Source organism: Rhinoderma darwinii, chromosome 4 (genome assembly GCF_050947455.1).
Source record: "Rhinoderma darwinii isolate aRhiDar2 chromosome 4, aRhiDar2.hap1, whole genome shotgun sequence".
Classification (NCBI taxonomy): Eukaryota; Metazoa; Chordata; class Amphibia; order Anura; family Rhinodermatidae; genus Rhinoderma; species Rhinoderma darwinii.
Genome location: NC_134690.1, coordinates 327,661,850 through 327,681,867, shown reverse-complemented (window position 1 = coordinate 327,681,867; position 20,018 = coordinate 327,661,850). Strand labels below are relative to the sequence as shown.

Genomic DNA, 20,018 nt, shown 5'->3' with positions numbered 1-20,018 from the left:
CGGCAGAGCTTAGAAGGGAAAGAGCGCCATTTGTCTTTTGGAGATCAAATTTATCAGGAATGGTTTGCGGAGACCACGTCGCATTTGCAAAGCCCCTAAGGGACCAAAACAGTGAAAACACCAAAAAAGTGACTCCATTTAGGAAACTACACCCCTTGAAGAATCCATCTAGGGGTGTAGTGAGCATTTTGAACCCACAGGGGTTTCATAGATTTTATTAGAATTGGGCCGTGAAGATAAAAAAAAAACATTTTTTTCCAATAAGACGTAGCTTTAGCTCAAAATTTTTCATTTTCTCAACAAATAAAGGAATAAAAGAACCCCAACATTTGTAAAGCAACTTCTCTGGAGTACGGCAATACCCAATTTGTGGTCATAAACGGCTGTTTGGGCATACGCCAAGGATCAGAAGAGAAGGAGTGCCATTTGGCTTTTGGAGCACAGATTTTGCTGGATTGGTTTCTTGACACCATGTCACTTTTGCAAAGCTCCTAAGGTACCAGTACAGTGGAAACTCCCCAAAAGTGACACGATTCACGAAACTACACCCCTTGAGGAATTCATCTAAGGGTGTAGTGAGCATTTTGACCCCACAGGTGTTTCATAGATTTTATTAGAATTGGGCAGTGAAAATAAAAAAAATCCTTTTTCTTCAATAAGACGTAGTTTTAGCTGAAAATGTTTCATATTCTCAACAAATAAATGAAAAAAAGCACCCCAACACTTGTAAAGCAACTTCTCTTGTGTACGGCAATACCACATATGTGGTCATAAACTGCTGTTTGGGCACAGAGTAGGGCACAGAAGGGAAGGAGCGCCATTTGGCTTTTGGAGTACAGATTTTGCTGGATTGGTTTCTGGGCGCTATGTCGCATTTGCAAAGTCCCTGTGGGACTAAAACAGTGGATCCCCCCCAGAAGTGACCCCATTTTGGAAACTACACCCCTCAAGGTATTCACTTAGGGGTGTAGTAAGCATATTAACCCCACAGGTGATTGGCAGAAATTGGTGTGCACTCGATGTTGCAGAGTGAAAATGTTTTTTCAATAGATATGCCAATATGTGGCGCCCAGCTTGTGCCACTGGAGATACACACCCCAAAAATTGTTAAAAGGGTTCTCCCGGGTATGGCGATGCCATATATGTGGAAGTAAACTGCTGCTTGGGCACACTGTAGGGCTCAGAAGGGAGGTAGCGCCATTTGGCTTTTGGAGTGTGGATTTTGCTTGTAGTAGTCTTGTATTGAGTCTTACTGGTGTTTCCGTTTATAATGTCGGGGTACATGTAAGGCGGGCGGAGTATATAAGGGGCATAGTCAGGTGGTATAGTGGGGTAAAAAAAAAACAATAAAATAATCCATAGATGTGTGTTATGCTGTGACACAATCCTTTCTGCACCGGCCGGTGTCGCACTAATAAATGGTCTTTACTTATTCCCTTTTGGTCCACACTCGGCACCTTTGAAGTTTGGGGAATTTTGCTGGGAAAGTGTTGTCCTGGTATAATACGGGCACCGTCGCTTCCAGAAGATATGTTTGAGCCCTCCCCTTCCTGGATCCCTAATTTTAGGGGCCTTGATAATTCGCCACTTGAAACAGAAGAAATGTTCCCCTCGAGCCGGCACAACTACATATTTTTCTTTCCTGATTTATTGGTGCCTTGACTAATTTTATTTTTTCATAGACGTAGTGGTATGACGGCTGGTTTGTTGCGGGACGGGCTGTAGTTTTTATTGGTACCATTTTGGGGTACATGCTACATTTTGATCACCTGTTATCCTTTTTTTTTTGGGAGGCCAGGTGATTTTTTTAGTTTTTTTTTATACAGCGTTCACCACACATTATAAATTACATGTTACCTTTATTCTGCGGGTCCGTCCAATTCCGGTGATACCTAATTTATAGCACTTTTTATGTTTTACAACTTTTTGCACAATAAAATAACTTTTGTAAAGAGAATGGATTTTTTCTGTCGCCAAGTTGTGAGAGCCATAACGGTTTTAATTTTTCGTCGACGGAGCTGTATGAGGGCTTATTTTTAGCGAGACGAGTTATAGTTTTTATAGGTACCATTCTTAGGTACATGCGACTTTTTGATCACTTTTTATTAAAATTTTTGGAAGACAAAGTGACCAAAAAATAGCAATTATGTCAGTATTTTTTAGTTTTTTTTTTTACGCCGTTCACTGTGCGGAATAAATAACATAATATTTTTATTGTTCAGGTCGTTACGGTCGCAGCGATACCAAATATGTATGGCTTTATTATTTTTTTCAATAATAAATGACTTGATAAGGGAAAAAGGGCGATTGTGTTTTATTTTATTACTTGAAACTTTTATTGTATGTTTTACAACTTTTATTTTTACTTTTTTTACACTTTTTTTTACACTTTTCTTTAGTCCCACTAGGGGACTTGAAGGTCCAACTGTTTGTTTGATGTTCTAATACATTGCACTACCTATGTAGTGCAATGTATTAGAACTGTCAGTTGTTCACTGACAGCAAGCCGATCAGGCTCCGCCTCCGGGCGGGGCCTAATCGGCTAACGTAATGGCAGATAGGAAGCCATTGTTAGGCATCCTGTTGCCATAGTAGCAGTCGCCATCCTTGCCATCGCATGGCAAGGCTGCCGATTGCATACAAACCACTTTGATGCAGCGATTGCATTGAATCGCTGCATTGAAGGGGTTAATGGCAGGAATCGGAGCTAGCTCCGGTTCCTGCCGATAGATCGGGGTGTCCGCTGTAACATACAGCGGACACCCACTGCTGATGACGCCGGCTCAGCTTCTGAGCCGGAAGCTGAGCCGGCGCCATCTTGCCGATGGTACCGGAAGCCTCCTGGGCCCCGCCGACGACGGGGCATAGGAGGATTCCGTTACAGGCTGATCGGGAGGTAAGCATTAGCCCTCCGATCGCCTTTGCAGCCACCGGCAACCCAGCGATCACGTTGCTGGGGTGCCGATGGCTATAAACTCCTCACATGCTGCGATCTCTATTGAACGCAGCATGTGAGGGGTTAATCGGTCGGATCGGAGGCTAGCTCCAGTCCTGGCCTATACCTCAGGGTGCCAGCTGTAACATACAGCTGTCACCCGGCGGTGATGTCGCTGGCTCAGCTCCTGAGCCAGCTTCATCTCCATCACGTACAGTTACGTGGAGATGCGCGAAAAGGCCATCTCCCATCACGTAACTGTACGTGAAATGGCGCGAAGGGGTTAAGCAAAGGGACAGTTGATGTAAACTGTAGTTTAAAAATAAAAATCAATGACGTCCTTTTACTGGTAAACGAAAAATTCAAATTGACATCTCCATCAATACCCCTACCAATAACCTAAAAAGTAAAGCTAAGCTCAATACCCCCCTCCAATAATAATAATTGAACCAGAGATGTATACAGGGAGCTGATGTATACAGAGTGCTTTCACTAAAAGACTGGCTTAGCTGCTCTTGTATCTACTTGTGCCATAGAGGTAACAAAAGTCAATACTTACCATAACTAATTATAGCTCTACAGGATTAATTATTGAAAAACTATTTTGCCTTGTCTGTGACATTTTTGGTTAGTTAGGGCAAGAGATTAAAGGGGTGTCTCAAGATTAAAAGTTATCTTTAACACAGGATAGGACATAACAAGCTGATCAGTGGGGATCCGACCGCTGGGACCCCCACCGATCACAAGAATGGGAATAGCATTCCTCCAAATGAACTGAGCAGCAGGTTGCACATGTGCACTGCTGCTCCATTCACTGTCTATGGGACTGCCGGAGATAGCCGAGTATAGAGCTCGGCTATGTCCGGCAGTGCCATAGAGAATAAATGGAGCAGCAGGGCGCAAGCGCAGAGGCAAGCAAAAAGGCATGGCCTAACAGATCCCTGTCAGTTTTACACTGACAGGCAATAATTCACTGCAATACAGAAGTGTTGCAGTGTATTATAAAAGCGATCAAAAGATCGCATAGTGAAGTCCCCCAGTGGTACTAAAAAAAAAAGTTACAAAAGTTTAATGAAGTTTATAATAAATAAATAAAAGTCTGAAGTAAAAAAAAAATTAAATCCACTTTTCCCCTTACAAAATACTTTATTATGAAAGTAAGTAAAAAGTTACACAAATTTTGTATAGCCGCGTGCCTAACTACTACAACTATAAAACAATTACATTATTTAACCCGCACGGTGAATGCCATAATAAATACAATTAAAAACAATGCCAGAATTGCTATTTTCTGTTCATCATGCCTTCAAAAAAATTTAAGAAAAAGTGATCAAAAAGTCGGATGTACTTCCATTAAAAACTACAGGTTGTCCTGTAAAAAAAATAACCCCTCCTACAGCTAAAATCGGTGGAAAAATAAAAAAGTTATGGCTCTTAAAATATGGCTACACAAAAACAAATACTTTGGAAAAATAAGCATTTTTACAGTGTAAAAGTAGTAAAACATAAAAAAGCTAAATAAATATGGCATCGCCGCAATTGTAACGACCTGCTGATTAAAGTTAGTATGTTATTTATACCACACAGTAAGCGGCATAAATGTAAGACGCAAAAAATGTCCATTTTTTTTACACTACCCCATCAAAAAAGTCAATAAAAAATTAATAAATAAATTATATGTACCCCAAAATACAACTTGTCCCGCAACAAAAAAGTCCTTATACAGCTATGTCGATGGGAAAAAGTTATAGCTCTTTGAATGTGACCATGGAAAAATGTAAAAAGGTTGCTTGGTCATTAAAGTGTAACCCCTTTAGGACGCAGTCTGTTTTGGCCTTGTGGTGCAGCAGATTTTTTCAAATCTGACATGTGTCACTTTATGTGGTAAAAACTTGGGAATGCTTATACCGATGCAAGCGATTCTGAGATTCTTTTCTCGTGACATATTGTACTTTATGATAGTGGAAAAATTTGTTCAATAAATGTAATATTTATTTGTGAAAAACACCAAAATTTAGAGAAAATTTGCAAAAATTTGCATTTTTCTACATTTAAATGTATCTGCTTGTAAAACAGATAGTAATACCACACAAAATTGTCACTGGTTACCATTTCCCACATGTGTACTTTATATTTGCATTGTTTTTTGAACATCCTTTTATTTTTCTAGGACGTTACAAGGCTTAGAACTTTAGCAGCATTTTCTAACATTTTCAAGAAAATGTTAAAAGGCTATTTGGTTTTGAGGGCCTTATATATTAGAATCCCCCAATAAATCACCCCATTTTAAAAACTGCACCTCTCAAAACAGCACTCAGAAAGTTTCTTAACCCTTTAGGCGTTTCACAGGAAATAAAGCAAAGTAGAGGGGAAATTTACAAATTTCTTTTTGTTTTGCCGAAATTCATTTGTAATAAAAAAAAGAAACGCAACTCAATATTTATTGCCCAGGTCCTGCAGTTTTTAGGAATATCCCACATGTGGCCCTAGTACCCTGATGGACCGAAACACCGGCCTCAGAAGCAAAAGAGCACCTACAGGATTTTGGGGCCTGCTTATTTTTAGATTATATTTTAGGCACCATGTTGGGTTTGAAGAGGTCTTGTGGTACCGAAACAGTGGAAACTCCCCAAAAGTGACAACATTTTGGAAACTATACCGCTCAAGGAATTTTTTTAGGTGTATAGTTAGCACTTTGATCCCACAGGTATTTTGCTATATTTATTGGAGTTAGTCTGTGAAAATGAAAATCTACTTTTTTTCTGAAAAAACATAGAAATTTGTAATATTTACGAGGAATAAAGAAGTAAATGCACCGCAACATTTGTAAAGCATCTTTCTCCCAATTACGGAAATACCCCATATGTGGTAATAAACTTCTGTTTGGACACACGGCAGGGCCCAGAAGGGAGGGAGCGCCATATGGATTTTGGAGCGCAGATTTTTCTGGATTTTAGTGCCATGTCGCGATTGTAATGCCCTGGAGGGAACAAAACAATGGAAACACCCCAAAAGTGACCCCATTTGGGAAACTACACCCCTCAAGGAATTTTTCTAGGGGTATAGTAAGCGTTTATACCACACAGTTTTTTTTGCAGAATTTAGTAGAATTAGGCCGTGAAAATGAATATAAACATTTTTGTCCACTAAAATGTTTAATTTTTTCATTTTCACAAGGGATAAAGGAGAAAAAGTCACCCTAAATTTGTAAAGCAATCTCTCCCGAGTATGACAATACCCCACATGTGGTAATAATTAATTTTTTTAATAGAAATTAATTAACCTTTGCAGGAGTGATCCTTTTTTGCTTTTCCATTTTAGTTTTTCACTCTATGCCTTCCAAACGCCATAACTTTTTTTAATTTTTCCATGAATTGAGCGGTGTGAGGGCTTATTTTTGTCAGGATGAGCTTTGGTTTTTATTGGTACCATTTTTTGGTACATACAACTTATTGATCACTTTTTATTACATTTTATTTAGGACTTTGGTGACCAAAAAACAGTGATTTTGGCATTTTAAATTCTTTATAAAATAATTTATTTTCTGTGTCACCATATTCTGAGAGCCGTAACTTTTTTATTTTTAAGTAAAAAAAGCTGTGATAGGTCTTGTTTTTTGCGGGACGGGTTGTAGTTTTTATTAGTACTATTTTCGGGTACATGCGACTTTTTTATCACTTTTTATTATATATTTTGGGAGGGTCGGTGACCAAAAAAATAGTGATTCTGCTATTGTTTTTAGTTAGTTTTTTTTGCGGCGTTCACCGTGCGGTAAAAATAACATTATAGTTTTATAGATTGGGTCGAACGCGGTGATACCAAATATGTGTACTGTTTTTTAACGGTTTCATTTTTTTCCCTTTAATAAGAGACTTATTATAGGAAAAAAATATATATTTTTACACTTTTGTAAAACATTTTTATTAACTTTTTTTTACTTTTTTCTTTACTTTTTACACTTTCTTTTTTTACCTGCAGCTCTGATCGCTGCTAGAATACATTACACTACCTAGGTAGTGTAACGTATTCCAACTGTCAGTGTGACGTCACAGTCACTGACAGTTACTCTACGAGGACCAGCCAGAGGCTGATCCTCATAGGCTTGCATACATGGCAGACCCGGAGGCCATCACATCACAAGCATCAGCAGCCCCCACAATTACATGGGGGCTGCTGATGTGCTACAAAAGTCCTACATGCGGAGATCACAATCGAGCTCCGCATTTAGCAGGATAATTGCCAAAATCAGCGGCAATGAGCTGACCTTCTGGTTCCCGATGCACACTGTCACCGACATTGTCTTCGACAGAGTGCATCGCAAACGGCAGTGACGTCCTGTCACTCTGACAGGAAGTCTATCAGGAGGCTGGTCCTGATAGGCTTCCGTACATGGCAGACACGGAGGCCATTACTTGGCCTCCGGTCGCCATGCTAGCCATCTGCAAACCTCACGACTTCATTGTGAGGTCTGCCGATGTGCTAGATACCCCTAAAATGCGGTGATTGCAATCGATCACCGCAATTAGGGGGTTAATTGCCGAAATCAGCGGAAATAAGCCGCTGAACGACATACAGTGGAGTGTCAGCTGTCAGTGACAGCTGGCCTCCCAGTTCCCGGTGCACACTGTCACCGACAGTGTGCAGCGGGAACTGCGCAGTAACTGTACATCCCCGTGCGCTAAGACACTGGCCACATGGACGTACAGTTGCGTCGTGGTGCGCCTAGGGGTTAAAATACCATTGGTATTAAGGGGTTAAAGAAGCCTATATATTACACAATCGTAAATAGATTTCTACCAAAATGAAAAGAAACAAACGCATGAAAGGAAGAAAACACAGACAAAAGACCAAAGAAATGACCATACATTTAGACATGGTAGTAGAATAAAACTGCAATCAACCTCTGACCTAATACACGCAATGGAAGGTGAGACGTGTAAATAAAATGTAAGGGAATTGATCATTCAAAAAACACAAAACATAAAACTTAATCAACCTATGTGTAAAACAGAGAGCACCCAGATGTGCTTATTTACATGACCAGACCAGAATTAGAGCATGTTCACATCAGAGTTGGCGTTCCGTTTGGGCTTTCCATTGATCTGTTCGATCAGATGAACAGATCAATGGAAAGACTAACCAAAAATATTGTTCCGCTAGGTTTCTGTTTTGTTTTTTCACGGAAACAATAGTGCAGCACACTATGCTATTGTTTTCGTGAAAAATACCGAAACCTAGCGGAACAGAGGCAAACTAAAGCAAACTGAAACGAAAAAATAACATTGAAATCTATGGTATTGCAAACAGAAACTATACTTTTTGTTTGTTTTTTCCGTTGATCTGTTCCTCTGATGGAATAGATGAACAGAAACCTAAACGGAAGGCCAACGCTGATGTGAACAGGCCTTTACAGACATACACTTTACAACTTATCCAAAAATCCCAATCAACATGTTATACAGACCTGTTGTAATATATGGCATGTCTATAGCTCCAATACCAATATGAACACATTAGAAGCATTAAATATAAACTATAAAATGATGATACTTAGAATCATAATAACCTGCACAAGCTACTCCAGTTAAAAAAAATATTTCACGAACGCTTCTTCTTTTTTACGGACACTTGAAAAAAGTCTGCTATTTTTACGAACGGTTGACAACCCTGGACCAGACAAGTCACAGGTACTCACTTAAGTGACGCATCATGAACAGCAAAGGACATACAAAAAATTGTATTCTGAGTTTATGAGTCACATGTCAAATAATTTAAATTGCAAATACAAATTATGTACCTGATATATTTTTCAAGTGTATCACAAAGGAACTGGTGCAGAGGTAGCAGTCAATTCTGGGCTCTGTCACAGAATTTGTATTGGGGTTTAGGAGGTCCAAGTTACCCCTCTCTCTGTCTCTCATTAAATAGCACCAGGCTCAATTAGGGCATGACCAGACGTGGCGTATTTTTTCCGCCACTGTCCGCATCAACGCCGCACATAATCTGCGTTGCAGATTCTGTTGCGGCTCTGCCTAAAATGGGCATTAAATTGATGCGGACTAGCCGTTGCGTATTGTGGTGAAAGTACTTTCCCTTCTCTCTATCAGTGCAGGATAGAGAGAAGGGACAGCCCTTTCCCTAGTAAAAGTAAAAGAAATTCATACTTACCCGGCCGTTGTCTTGGTGACGCGTCCCTCTCTTGACATCCAGCCTGACCTCCCTGGATGACGCGGCAGTCCATGTGACCGCTGCAGCCTGTGATTGGCTGCAGTCGTCACTTGGACTGAAATGTCATCCCGGGAGGCCGCACTGGAGGAAGAAGCAGGGAGTTCTCGGTAAGTATGAACTTCTATTTTTTTTACAGGTTGATGTATATTGTGATCGGAAGTCACTGTCCAGGGTGCTGAAACAGTTACTGCCGATCGTTTAACTCTTCAAGGGCAACCTGGACAGTGACTATTTACTGACGGCGCCTAGCAATGTTCCCGTAATTACGGGTGCACACACGTAGTCACCCGTAATTACGGGAGCCCCATTGACTTCGATGGGCCTGCCTGTGCCGTAATAGTGGCCCGTCATTACGGGCGTTTTTACGTTAGTGTGCATGGGGCTTCAGTCTAACTGTAGACCTAGAAATACATAGGTCCAGCCAGAATGAAGAAAGATCATGTTCGTAAAACAAATACGCTACGCAGCACACATAACATCTGCGGACTTCATTGCGGAATTTTGACTCTCCATTGAAGTCAATGGAGAAATTCCGCAATGAGTCCACAACAAGTCCGCTACACGTCCACAACAACCAGTGTATGCTGCGGACACCAAATTCCGCACCTCAGCCTATGCTCCGCAGCGGAATTGTCCGCAACATGTAAACGAACCTAACGAAAAAGGTGTGGAAAGCTATGGAGAAACGTGTACGCTGTGGATATCCGCAGCGGACTGTCCGCAGCGGAATTCCAGAGCAATTCCGCCACGTCTGGTCATGCCCTTACTGCGCTACCACCTGAAAATGCACAATAGGGTCAGATGGCACTAACTGTACCTCCCTGTATTATATTTGAGTGACAAACATGTTTTTTACTTGTCTTCTGTTCCTCAGAGGACTTGTTCCCACAGAATAGTTTAATTCATGTTTCTAGTCCAAACCAGCAGTAGATCTTTTTTCTCTTATTTGGATTTAGTCCTAGTTTTGGCTAAAAGAAAATCATAAAAAAGTGCACTACAAAGCTCTGTGTGAACTAAAGCTGACCATACACACTCGATCAAATTCATCTGAACCTGCCAATTTCAGTTGGATAAGATGACGGTCTAATGTGTATGGGGGTAGCCTGACAGTCCACTAACAGAACATTTCGGGGAAAAGAGGTATGGGTCAGACCCCCACTGATCAAACACTGATGGCCATCAAATCTTAAGTCATGGAGAACCCCTTTAAGTCTTACAACAAAGGACTGCTTAGAGCAATTTTTTATCACTTTTTTCTTGCAACATATTTCAGAATATTCAATGAAGAACATGTGGTATAAATATGCAAATCAAGATAAAAATATTTTTGGGGCAGGGAAATGTCATTTGTATTACACATGATGGTAGTGCGGACATTACCCAATTGGATACTCCCACTAACTGTGTGATATTTAATTAAAACTGTACATTTTATTGGCATGCTTTAGGGCACATTCACACGTGGCGAAATTGCTGTTGAATTCGGCTGTGGACAATCCGCAGTGGAATTCTGCAGCAGCCTTTTTTTACATTTGTTTCTATACATTCTTAGGAAACTTCAGGCGTTGCAGAAAATAACTGTGCGCAAATCAGGCTGCGGTGCAGAATTTTCCCTCCGCAGCATGCTCATGACGTTGCGGAGAAGAAGCGGAATTTCACTGCAGATTTCAGCCTTTACAATGCAAAAACTGAAATCTGTGGCAAGTCCGCTGTGAATTACCTGTCAAAAATGCAAAAGTTGGTGCAGATTCGTTGGGTAATTGCCCCTAATCTGCACCAATATTTGCAGCGGAAAAATTCCGCCACATCTGAACATGGCCATAAGACGTCACAGTGTCAGGTCATGAAAACAAAAACAAAAGAAATGTTTAATAAATTATTTTCACCATTGACTCGCTGCTATTTTAATTCATTCATTGACTATTTAGATTGTGGGACAGGTAGCAGCAGGGCCATTTCTTCCATGAGGCAAGATCAGCATTTCGTCTCAGGCGGCAACTTGCAGTGTATCAGAGTGGGCGGCACAGTGGCAAACAGATGCCCCTTTCTAAGTACAGCAAAGGCACATGGTTTTCACAGAGGCGTAGCTAGGTTCTCCAGCACCCGGGGCAAAGATTCCGTTTGGCGCCCCCCCCCCCCCCAACATTTCCTTCCCCCTCGCCGTGTTTGTTTTCTCTACCAATCGATGTGTCATTTCTTTTTATGTAACGCGAGCATAAAATTATTTGTACATTTCACAAGCAATATGGTGCTATACACAACACCAGAACCAAGCTCACTACATATATACAACGCCAGCACAAATACAGCTCAATTTAGTGCAAACCCTGCCGTATAGGTTTGTACTGCGTAAAACTACAGCTCCCAGTATGGCCCGAACAATGGTAAGGATATGCTGGGAGATGCCGTTTCACAAAAAATAAATCCTATCATACCACCCATCATCTCACTGCAGATCATACAGTGACTACAGTGCTGATTAGAGGCAGAATGAACATTTACATTAAGTGACTCACCGGTGACGTCTCAGATTCTAGTTCTTTCTCTCCATCCGGTCCAGACCTCTATGACGACTTCACCTGGTCACAGCTCATTTCTGCAGTTTGCCGCTCAGATGTCTTCAGCTTCTCACTTTTCCAACAATTCTGCACCTATAAATAAATATAAAGTTATCATTATACCACACACTACACCCCTAGATATGATAGCGCCATACACTGCACCTCTAATTATAATAGCACCATACACCGTGTCCCACACACACACACACACACACACACACACACACACACACTGTGCCCCCTGTAGATAGTGCCTGCCATAGAGCCCCCTGTAGATAGTGCCTGCCATAGAGCCCCTGTAGATAGTGCCCCCATATAGACCATCCCTGTATACAGTGTCCCACAAATAACTCCCCCTATAGTGCTCTACAGATAGCCCACCCCTGTATATAGCCCCCTGTAGATATAGCCCACCCCTGTATATAGAGCTCTACAGATAGCCCACCCCCTTATATAGCCCCCTGTAGATATAGCCCACTCCACAGATAGCCCACCCCTGTATATACTATATACAGGGGTGGTGTAATGGCAGGACGGGGGTGAAGGGAAAGTGAGCCCTAATCTAACCACTGCCCTGTCCCTGCCTACTTGCAACGACCCGCCCTAGGCGACGGGGTACAACTGGGCGGCGGTCCCTAGGCTGTCTAAGTGCACGGGAGAACAAACAGGGAACACTAAGGGAAGGGGCAGTAGCCCACGGAACGCCGCGAGGAAACGGAGCGGTGAATGAGTAGTCCGGACCAGGATGAAGTGGAGTATACCCAAGTGAGCACGGAGGAGGAAGCAAGCCAGAGGCAAAGCAAAGCAGGTTAAGCGGAACTGCAGCAAGGCAGAAGCACGGCAGAAGCAGGCTGGAGCAAGCAGCAGTGGGGCCAGGAATCCAGAAGAATTACAAGCACTGAGGAGGAGAACACGGCAGGTAATAAAGGACAGGGGGCGGAGCTAACTCCGACTGACCAGGCCGCGATAGGCTCTCCCACTCCTGAGCCTGCCACCCTGGTTGGTGGGAGATGGTGTCAGTCGAACAGGTCTGGCCTCAGGTATGGATTGATTAATCCCAGGAGTATACCTAGACGTAGTACCTGGCAGATACCTAACAGGTGCGCAATCTGTGGAGCACTATATATAGGGGTGCACTATATGTACAAGGAGGATATATACAGGGGTGGGCTTTCTGTGGAGCACTATAGGGGGGGCTATTTGTGGGATACTATATACAGGGGTGGGCTATATCTACAGGGGGACTATATACAGGGGTGGGCTATCTACAGGGGGACCATATCTACAGGGGGACCATATCTAGAGGGCTGGGCTATACACAGGGCTGGGCTATACACAGGGCTGGGCTATACACAGGGGGGCTATATCTACAGGGGTGGGCTATACACAGGGGGGCTATATCTACAGAGGGGGGCTATATACAGGGGTGGGCTATACACAGGGGGCTATATCTACAGGGGTGGGCTATATACAGGGGGAATATATCTACAGGGGGCTATATCTACAGGGCTGGGCTATATCTACAGGGCTGGGCTATATCTACAGGGCTGGGCTATATCTACAGGGCGACTATATCTACAGGGGGGGCTATATACTGGGGTGGGCTACCTATGGAGCACCATATACAGGGGTGGGCTATATCTACAGGGGGCTATATACTATATAGCCCACCCCTGTATATGGTGCTCTATAGATAGCCCACCCCAGTATATAGCCCCCCCCCCGTAGATATAGTCGCCCTGTATATAGCCCAGCCCTGTAGATGTAGCCCAGCCCTGTAGATATAGCCCAGCCCTGTAGATATAGCCCAGCCCTGTAGATATATTCCCCCTGTATATAGCCCAGCCCTGTAGATATAGTCCCCCTGTATATAGCCCAGCAGATATAGTCCCCCTGTATATAGCCCAGCCCTGTAGATATAGTCCCCCTGTATATAGCCCAGCCCTGTAGATATAGCCCCCCTGTATATAGCCCAGCCCTGTAGATATAGTCCCCCTGTATATAGCCCAGCCCTGTAGATATAGTCCCCCTGTATATAGCCCAGCCCTGTAGATATAGTCCCCCTGTATATAGCCCAGCCCTGTAGATATAGTCCCCCTGTATATAGCCCAGCTCTGTAGATATAGTACCCCTGTAGATAGACAGACCCCCCGTAGATAAAGTCCCCCGTGTAGACAAAGTCCCCCCCGTGTAGACAAAGTCCCCCCCCACAGATACAGCCACACGTCTATTACAATTAAAAAAAAAAAAATACAATTTCAAACTCACCTTATTCCCGCTCCCACACCGTCTGGCAGCCATGGAGACCTGCTCTCTTCTGCGCAGGTCTCCAGGGGGTTGAACGCGGCGTCTATGAAAGGCGCTGATTGGCTGGGCAGGATGACTTTCCCTGTCAGTCAGTCAGAGCCTTTCATCGACGGAAGCGTCACTGGTACAAAAGGTACCAGTCGCTTCATTCGTGGAAAGGCGCTGAATGGCCGGGCACGGAACGTGCCCGGCCATTCATTGCTTCTAATTGTACCTGTGTCCTTGCGACACAGGTACAATTCTAGTGCAGGAGAAGGTGGCTCTGGCGCCCCCCTCTGAGCTGCGCTCGGGGCACGTGCCCAGCCTGCCCCCCCCCCTAGCTACGCCCCTGGTTTTCAGCTGCTCTGCACTATTTACTCAAAACTCCTTTTCCCTGATGCATTTTCTGCCGCTGACTCTTAGGGTATGTTCACACGCAAACTCAAAAACATCTGAAAATAGGGATCTGTTTTCATGGGAAAACAGCTCCAGATTTTCAGAAGTTTTTTAAGCCACTCGCGATTTTCTCTGCGTTTTTTACGGCTGTTTTTGGAGCTGTTTTCTATAGAGTCACTGAAAAATGGCTCCAAAAACGTCCCAAGAAGTGACCTGCACTTCTTTTTCGCGGACGTTTTATGCAGACGTTTTTCAAAACGGCCACGTAAAAAAACGGCCTGTCGGAACAGAGCGTCCTTTTACCATTGAAATCAATGGGAAGATATTTGGAGGCATTCTGCTTCTGATTTTTCGGCCGTTTACGGTCCGAAAAATGGACGAAAATAGGCCGTGTGAACATACCCTAACTGAAAATTAAGATCGCCCGCAGCTCCATTGATTGAGATACTCCAACAGAAGCTAACACCACCTGCGCTGGATATGTCAGTAATGTCGGCTGCTGCTGGAATCACTCAATCAATGGATCTGCCGGACAATGTTAATTTTCAGTAAGGGTATGTGCACACACACTAATTACGTCCGTAATTGACGGACGTATTTCGGCCGCAAGTCCCGGACCGAACACAGTGCAGGGAGCCGGGCTCCTAGCATCATACTTATGTACGATGCTAGGAGTCCCTGCCTGGCTGCAGGACAACTGTCCCGTACTGTAATCATGTTTTCAGTACGGGACAGTTGTCCGGCAGCGAGGCAGGGACTCCTAGCATCGTACATAAGTATGATGCTAGGAGCCCGGCTCCCTGCACTGAGTTCGGTCCGGTACTTGCGGCCGAAATACGTCCGTCAATTACGGACGTAAATAGTGTGTGTGCACATACCCTAAGAATCAGCGGTAGGGAATGCATCGAAAATGAAGGATTTAGTAAATGGGACAGAGCAGCTGCACAGGCACCTTAAGGTTGTAAGGGAGGGAGGGGGCCTTTCTGCCCTCACTAGCCAGTAGAAGCTCTGAACTGGAGGTGCCATAAAAGGGCAGAGCTTAGCAGTATGAGTAGGCGGAGCTACCATATTGAAGATGGAGCTTTATCTCAGCAGAACATGTCACTCTACTCCTGCCTCCATTGATTTTCAAGGGGTCAGTGCTGGTCAATATAAATCTGGTAAATATTTACTACAGTGCATGTAATAATTGTGTGACATCAGCAGGTGTGATACTTGCATGTATCCAGCATGAGTGGGTGCATGTGTTCTGCGTGTAAGTGGTGTATGTGTGTGTGTGTGGCATGTGACAAGAGTGAGTCATGTGTGAGCGGCATGTGCCCCGTGTATGGTTTGTGTGGGTGAAGCACATGCATATTTTGAAGGTGTTGTATGAGATTTTTTTTAAAATTCAGTACCTGCAGTAAATATTATAAAATAAAAAAGGCAGATTACTCACCTTTTAAATTCTGCTGCTGCTCCAGCACCAATGCTCTGGTTATACCCACCGCTCCTGCAGCAATGATGTCTCGTTTATGGTTTACGTGACCGCTGAAACCAATCACTGTATAGCCGGCATGTATAGCATTTGACCGCTGAGGCCTCTGATTGGCTGCAGTGGTCACGTGATCCATGAACGTGACATCATCGCTGCAGGAGTGCCAGGGACCATTGGTGCTGTACAGGTGAGTATTGTTTGATTTTTTTATTTTATATAATTTCCTGCTGGCAGAATAATTTCTTAATTCAACTAGTTTAAATTTTGGTTTAGATTTACAAGTCTGAGTGATCAAATAGCAGTTGGCTAATAGGATTTCCTACTTTTATGGTGATCAAATAGCAGTTGGCTAATAGGATTTCCTATGATTTTTATGGTGTAGGCGTCATATTAATTTTCACCTCAGGCAGCAGAAAAGCTAGAATCGGCCCTAGGTAGCAGAGATACTAGTATAAATCTATTCACCAAAAGTGGAGGAGTTTATGTACGCTCCTTTTTATTCACTCATAAATATGACGGCAATCCTCCTATATAATCTGTTGATAGAACATTTCAAAGGATAGAAAAAAATACTATCATTCAAATATCCTATAATTTGAAATATTCTATCAAAAGACAAAAAACGGGGATTGCCGCCATATTTATAAATGAAAAAAAAAATGCGTACATAAGCTCCTCTACTTTGGGTGAATAGATTGATACTAGTATCTCTGCTACCTGTCTAACAATCTAAATAGTCAATTAATAAAATAGCAGTGAGTCCATGTAGAAAATATTTTATTAACCCGTTAGTGACCGCCAATACGCCTTTTCACGGTGGCCACTAATTGGCTTTATTCTGATGCATACGCCTTTTCACGGTGATGCATCAGAATAAATAAACAGAGCAGGGAGCCGTTAAATCTCCCTGCTCTCAGATACCAGAGGTAGCTGAGGGCATCCCTGCTCGAACGGGCGAGATTGATATCAGTATCGATTTCACCCGTTTAACTCCTCAGATGCGGCGCTCAATAGCGAGTGCCGCATCTGAGTGGTTTTGGAGAGAGGGAGGGAGTTTTTTTTTCTATTCCTCCCAAAAAAAAAGTTAATAAAAGTTAATCAATAAATTATATGTACCCCTAAATGGTGCTATTAAAAAATACAACTTGTCCCGCAAAAAACAAGACCTTATACAGCTATGTTGACACAAAAATAAGTGCCCCCTCTGTATGGTGTGAGAAACCAATTTTGATCTAATAGTTTGACTTATCTTTATATATATATATATATATATATATATATATATATATATATATATATATATACATATATATATATATATATATAAATTAATTTCTGTTTTATGTTCTTTATGCACGGCCAAGCGACTGGACCAATCTTCACCAAATTTGGCACATAAGTAAATCACGCTCTTCTGTTCTTCAGCTCTCTAGGACCTACCATTCTCGATATATTCACAAAAGCACCACTGGCTTCCACATCAAGGACCTTCCACCATATCACATCAGATGACCCATATTAGTCAATAGAAGCCCGCAGGTCCTTCATTCTTAGTCTCACTCACATACACACAGTTTTAGACCAGGTTTCCATAAAAACCCAGCAATTTTTATTTTACACTGGGTTTCTATAAGGGCACGGCCAGACGTGGCGGAGGTTTTCCGCTGCAAATGTTGGTGCAGATTTGGGGAAATTATGCAACGAATCTGCACCCACATTTGCATATTTGACAGGTAATTCAGACGTTGCAGAAAACACAGTGGACTTGCCACATATTTCAGTTTTTTCATTGCAAAAGGTTGAAATACGCAGTGAAATTCCGCTTCTTCTCCGCAACAGACAGTGCATGCTGCGGACTGAAAATTCCGCACTGCAGCCTATGGTCCGTAGCGGAGTTTTCCGCAACGTCTTAACTAACTTGCTTAAAAATGTAAAAAACGTCCTCTGGAGAATTCCACTGCGGACTGTCCGCAGAGGAATTCCACAGCAATTCCGCCAAGTCTGAACCTTACATACCATACCAGATTGTTGCCCCCACATGAGATTGAATCTTTAAAAAGTGCTTATGTCCCATATTTAAAGGGGTTATATTATGTATATTTATAATCCATTTTTTCTTTATTTATTTTTTCTTTGATTCAATTTAAGCCTTAGGCCTCATGCACACGACCGTAGTGTTTTTCTGGTCCGCAAATTCCAGCACCGTGTTCCGTGAAATGTCCTCTGCAGTTCATCCTTATGTAATCCGCAAAATGCGGATACAAAAATAAAGCCTAGGTAAAACAGGATGACGACAGAACTCATTCCCGGTCGTCGCCTAGCAACACTTCCGCAAACTGCGGTTGACACACGGAGGTGTACCCGCATTTTCCATGGGCCCATTGACTTCTATGGGCATGTCCGCATCGAATTTGCGGGCCGCAATAAGACATGTCCTGAGTTTGTGCGGCATGGATTTGCGGACATGTGGGGACCTGTGAAAACACGGATAGTGTGTATGGGCCCATAGAAATGAATGGGTCCGCAATTCTCCCGTGGATTTTCGGGGGAATTGCGGACGCAAAAACACGTTCGTGTGCATGGGGCCTTAGAATGATAGTGGTCCCCCACTTTGTTGTGCACTTTGTATATATATATATATAAAATGTAATATTTTTTAATAAAACAACAGCCACTAATATGGAGGAACTTGACATATTATCGAAGGCTAATACTAGCGTTTGACTGTTTAATTGCTATTCTTTTCTCAACATAACTTATTGATTCATAATTGTTAGTCTTTTGGAATACATAATTTAACTTTTCAAGGTGTAGCAATTCTATTGGGAACTGTATCGTACTTAAATACAATGTAGTCCCTTTCCCCCTTTTTTTCTGACAATTGGTTTTTCTTGACATACTGTTTTTAATATTTTTTTTTGTACGATTTTAACATATTCATTTTTATACTGTCTGCATTTATATCCGTTAGATTGGCTTAATATAAGACGCCCCTCTAATTTTTTTAAATCTCCCTCCACTTCACCCATATGGTGGCCAAATAACCACAGGTGTATACTGGGGTTTATCACACAGCAGGCTGAAATGTATTCACTCTGCTGTGTTCACTCATGAGTAACCTTTGACCCTTCACTTGGGATCCAGCCATTGGATGTGGAGATAGACGTGGGAGTTTCTTTTTGGTGAACTCACTGGATATAAATGCAGGCTGTATCTTATAGTAACGACAAGCGATTTGTCTGAAACGCGTAGGCCTGCTACCCCTTTGATATGGACTTTTTAATATATTTGGAATAAAGTTGGAACATTACTTCCTTTTAAACCTAAGGCTGGATCAAGTTTCTCTTTTTCTGATTCCCTCACTCACATGCACTCAGTTTCCAGAACAACCCAGCCATTTTTGTTTCACACCGGGTTTCCATAACAACCCAGCTATTTTTCTTTACTCGATGTGTTACTTACCGTATTAGCCAATAGAAGCTCGCAGGTCCTTCATTCTTAGCCTCACTCACATACACACAGTTTTAGACCAGGTTTCCATAACAACCCAGCATTTTTTGTTTTACACCGGGTTTCCATAACAACCCAGTCATTTTTCTTTACTCTACGTGTTACTTGCCATCAATGGACTGTACCTATACAGGATTTGAGCATTCTCATAAATTGAAACCCTTTCATATCAGTCATGCCTCCAAAAAGGAACCCTGCCCTTTTACAAAAGACTCCTGCGGCAATGTGCATGGCTGCTGCCCGAGCAGCTGAAACCTCATAGCAGACCCAAGCTCGTCTTCAGGCTGACAAGATGCGTCACAGCCAACAGCAAGCTGCTGAAACTCCCCAGCAGACTACGGTACGACTGCAGTCTCAGCGAGATAGACAAGCAGCAGAGACTCGCCAGCAGACCCAAGCCCGTCTCCCGGCTGACAAGATGTGTCACATCCAACAGCGAGCACAGCCAAACGACTGGACTAATCTACACCAAATTTGGCACATAAGTAAATCAGGTGCTTTTGAAAGTTTTACAATGGGTTTCAGCTCTTTAGGGCCTACCGTTCTCGACATATTCACAAAAAATTGCAATACAAAAGCAAATATGGCACCACTGGCTTCCACATCGAGGGTCTTCCTCCATATC

At 42.7% G+C, this 20,018-nt stretch overlaps 1 protein-coding gene across 1 annotated transcript in view; it reads right to left on the bottom strand.

Moving 5' to 3' along the window:
- Positions 1-20,018, bottom strand: part of LOC142761238 (proton-coupled folate transporter-like) — a 399,800-nt gene that overhangs the window by 155,234 nt on the left and 224,548 nt on the right. The gene's annotated exons all lie outside the window — the stretch shown is intronic.